General features: G+C 41.3%; 1 long non-coding RNA gene across 1 annotated transcript; it reads right to left on the reverse strand.

The window, feature by feature from the left end:
• Window positions 1–1,868: 1,868 nt before the first annotated feature.
• Window positions 1,869–3,744, reverse strand: LOC140000967 (uncharacterized). Its single transcript, XR_011806161.1, has 3 exons — window positions 3,540–3,744; window positions 2,104–2,282; window positions 1,869–2,004 (listed from the first exon to the last, which is right to left on the reverse strand). It is a non-coding gene; the product is annotated as an uncharacterized lncRNA (long non-coding RNA).
• Between the last annotated feature and the right edge of the window lie 618 nt (window positions 3,745–4,362).

Consider the following 4,362-nt stretch of genomic DNA (forward strand, 5'->3'; position numbering starts at 1 on the left):
AGTACAGATAGTTGTTGGGATCCCCCTGTCACTCCAGAGATACAGGTGAGTTCTGTCCCTTGCTAGCCTGATGGCATTAAGGTACATTGTGCGCCAGTGTCCACTAGAGCTTGGTATTCTTGTGGTTCTGATGTGCCAGGCCATCGGATCCACACAGTCCAATAAATCCAGTTATCCCTCTCCTCTACCTGGCCAGAGGCAGGGCCCCTCTAGTCCTGGCTGGAGTGTCTGCCACTTAATTCTTGCAAATGAGAGGCAGAGGTCCCTTCATCAGGGTCAAGAATAACATCAGCTCTTCTACTGCCTCTGGGGTACTGCCCAATAGAAACCGGAGCAGCATTTCTCTTAGGAGCCCCTCTTCTTGCTGCTGTATTTCCTTTCAGTTCACGTACCCGAGCAGCTAGGGTTGAAGTAGGTACACCATCCCATTTCCTCATATCTTCCCCATGGTCACACAGATAAAACCACAAGGTGCCACATGGTGTACGTCTTGGGTACTCTCTCTCTTGAGCAGGCAAATGCTGATTCTTAGTGGCTGAAGTATCACTCTGTCTAAATGAGGGGGAATATACTTGTTCCACGAGCTGGTCAAGTCCTTTAGACAGTTTCTCCACAGCTGAGACACAGGACTGTAGCGGAGCAGAGAGATTGTCTTCATATTTTTGAAGCTGGCAGGACAGACAGATCATACATTCTTGGTCCCATCCCCTCATCCCAGTTAATTACTGCCAGGGTACTGGCATGTGCTGGTGGTGCACTCCGCACAAATTTATGCCACATGGATGTTGTGCACTGGACTTCATCGGGGTCTTGATGTGTCTGGGCATTGTCCGAATCACTATACATCATCTCCCGCACAGCTAATTCCCGCAGATGCTGGAGACCTTTATCCATAGTGGTCCACTTGCCTACGTGATTATACAATATCTTCCTTATGGGGATATCTTTCTCTCACAGCTGCCAGGAGTCGTCTCCAGAGCCTGAGGGCCTGTGCTCGTCTCCCGATTACCTTGTCAATTACCCTTTCTCTAGAGAGAGATCCCAGCTCTTAAAAACGAAAGATTCACTTTCTTTTTTATTTGCCAGGTTTACAGGTTTCTCATCATCTGCTGGTAAACTCTGCCCTATATGAATGTTGCCTGTGGTGGAATCTCGCTTCAAATCAGCTGATGGAGCTGGTACTTCTTTAATGGCAGGGACTAAATCGGTAGAGCTGGTAACTTCATCGTCCTGAGAAGTTGAATAAAGAGTAAATTAATTAAAAAATCAGCAACAACTTACCTGTTAACGGAGCTTCATGAAGATTTTGTGCTCTCTGATAGCTCTCTGACCTAGAGTCTGCTCCATAGCTTTCACCAGGCCAGCGATGAGATGATACATTCCAGTTGGAATTATTGCGTTGCATTTTTTGCATCTCATTCTATTAAGACAGTGTTTCAATTAAGATAATGTAACTGCATATACAGGCATTTGTAGAAGAAAGCATAAGGAGCAATACCTACACTAATTACAATCGTGTTCAAGCTCTGAAAAAAAAATCAAGAGGTGGCTGCTGGAATAACCCAAGATCTGTTTATGCTATACAATATGCTGGGAGTGTTTCCTAAAGCCAGAAACAAAAATCCCAGAACCAACTGGATGATACCCAAGCTGATGAGAAAAGAACTTTCTGCACACACAGTCCTTGGAAGGTTTGCCTCCATACCCCTGACTGAGTCCCAAATCGGGGTTTTTAGGCAACAAGTGCACTCATTTTGCACTCATTTTAGGTAGATGTTTACCGAAGATATTGTCACTGAGTTACGTGGTGGCCTAGCAAGCAAGCATTAGTTCATGCTAGGATCACTGAGTCCGAACAGCATCCCACCAGGCTCTTTGCTTTTCAGTATAGAGCTGTTTGCACACTGGCAACGGTAAGAACTGAGGCTGATGTGCACTGTAGAGAGCGTTAAACTTCTCTTGCAATTTTAAGTTGCTAGTGAATACCACTCCAAGCAGAAATACCTATTTTTGTAAAATTAAAAGATAAACAAATAAAAGGTATTAGATAATAAAAACTCTTAAACTGCATAGTACATCTAAGAACTGGGAAAATTTACTTACTGCAAGATCTAACAGGCAAATGGATTCAGGAGCATCTGTCTCTAGTCTTGATGTTTCTTGGGGCAAGTGAAAAATTTGTTTTAGCCATCTGCGCACTGGGGGGAATGCTGACATCAAGATCCACTGCAAACAAAGCCACACGAGGTGCTGGAGACTACCATTGTGCATTCGAACGGCACCTATGCAAAAACAAAGTTGTAGGAAGTTAATACCTGCATCCTAGTTGGGAAGACTTGTATCTGATCAAAGCCAGATTTCGTTAAATGAAAAGTAGAGTTTTAGTATATATATCACACTGAAGGAGCTTCCTAGCAGTCTCTTCCCATCTTTTTGCCTCCATCTAAGCTGGAAATAAGCATTTTAAAAATAAGACATAGCACAAAGTGATTTCAGCATCTATTTATATTATATAAATATCTTCTGAAGAAGCAGCATCCACTTCATGGAGTGCACAAGCTAAGTGTATTATGGAGATAACATTTCCACTGAAATGCATAAGGATTTTAAATTTTAGCCTCTTCATTTCGAGGCAGCAGATTAAACTAATGTATTAAACCGGAGTACTGCAGTTTTTCTAGTTCTGTAATGCTCGTGAAATCTCTGTCTTCAGCAAAGTTAAAATAACTTGAACACAGTTTCTAACTTAAAGCCAGACTTTTTTTTGGCAATTATGTTTTTGCACTTATTTCCTTATCAGGGAAGATCTGCAGAGGCTGCATGCAATACACACAGACTTTCGTTGTTTTAAAACACATAACAAAAAATACCATAAATAAACTGCTTATGAGAGGTTGTGGTAGTATAAGCTTTTAGTTATTTAAGATAAAGGACTGTAAGCCTTATTGTCTAAAATTACCTAAGAGAGTTAGGTAGTATGCACAACAGATTTAACAGCCTAAAAGTTTCTAAAAATTATCAGCCAGGTAAAAAACTACTAGTACTCTAACCTTATTACACCAAAATTCAAAGCCAGACTTCATCATCAAGTCAAGTTCCAAAAAGGAGAAGTTTTTACTAGTTTGCAACTCCTCCTAAAGTTACTTTTTTTGTGTGCTCATAAGCCTGTATTCATAGGTCGCATAGGAAGACAGACCTGCCTTCCCATTGACGCTTACCGATGTCCAAACACAAAGAGCTAAACAGGCAGCAGCAAATGAAAATGGATCAGAACAGACTAGAGAACACAGAAAGGATAGAAGTAGGGAAGTATGTGACAGATTCTTAAGAACCAAGCATAACAATACTGCTTCTCAGCAACATGTTACAGCATAAATTGGAACTCCTTACATATTCACTCCTCTTTTGGAGTGATTAGGGCCATACTAGCTGTTCAGTGTTGCTATCTGTCTTCTTACTGCAATACGAAGTATTTCTAGAAGAACCTCTGGTACAGACAGTCATGTTTATGCTGAGTTTCAGAGAGTAACACCTCTTACCAACATCATATTTATGAAGTTCCGCTAGCGCTGGTGCTTGCGTACTGACATTTCCGATATCCTCTGTACCAAGGAAAGACCTCTCTCTGGAAACTCCACTCTTGAAGAGATGATCAAACAGTGCAGATGAACCACTTTTGTTTGCCAAAGATTCCACTACCTTTGTCAGGAAGTCTTCCTTGCCGTGGCTCAATTTCAGCAGCATATGACCTAGAAAACAGAAACATCACATAGATAAAGAGTGAACTTCACTAAGGAAAGTAATATTTGATACAGTGGGCTGTATCAAATATTACTTTCAGAAATTCAGAAATTACTTACAGAAATACCTATTTTACCACTGAGTCCTTACTATAACAAAAAGATGAGCTGATCTGCATTGAACGTGGCGACAAAGTTGTTTACCTTTAAAGCTTCCACTTGCTGACAGATCATTTGGAGTAGAGATCTCTGATCTTCTGCCCACTGAGGGGGAGTTTTAGGAGAAAACTGGGGAGTGGAAGAAAAGTTCATTTAATCTTTTGAATTTTTATTCAAATCTAACACTTCCCTAAAATAATATCTGGCTAATGTACCTTGTAGCTCTTAGTCGGTGAGACAGAGAACTTATCAGACAACGGAGTGGAATGTTTCACTTCTGATACTACAGCTGGTGACAGATCGTTTCTGAAGGCAAGACTTCCCTCTTCATCATTCTCTCCGAGTTCCTGACTCACTGCATCCAACATTTCCCTCACGGTTTCAACAGATACCGGCAGCTAGAAAGTTATTTGAAAGGCAAGTCATGATTGCATTCTTCCTCAGAGGAGGAGACTACGTTTTG

Source organism: Anas platyrhynchos, chromosome 35 (genome assembly GCF_047663525.1).
Source record: "Anas platyrhynchos isolate ZD024472 breed Pekin duck chromosome 35, IASCAAS_PekinDuck_T2T, whole genome shotgun sequence".
Lineage (NCBI taxonomy): Eukaryota > Metazoa > Chordata > Aves > Anseriformes > Anatidae > Anas > Anas platyrhynchos.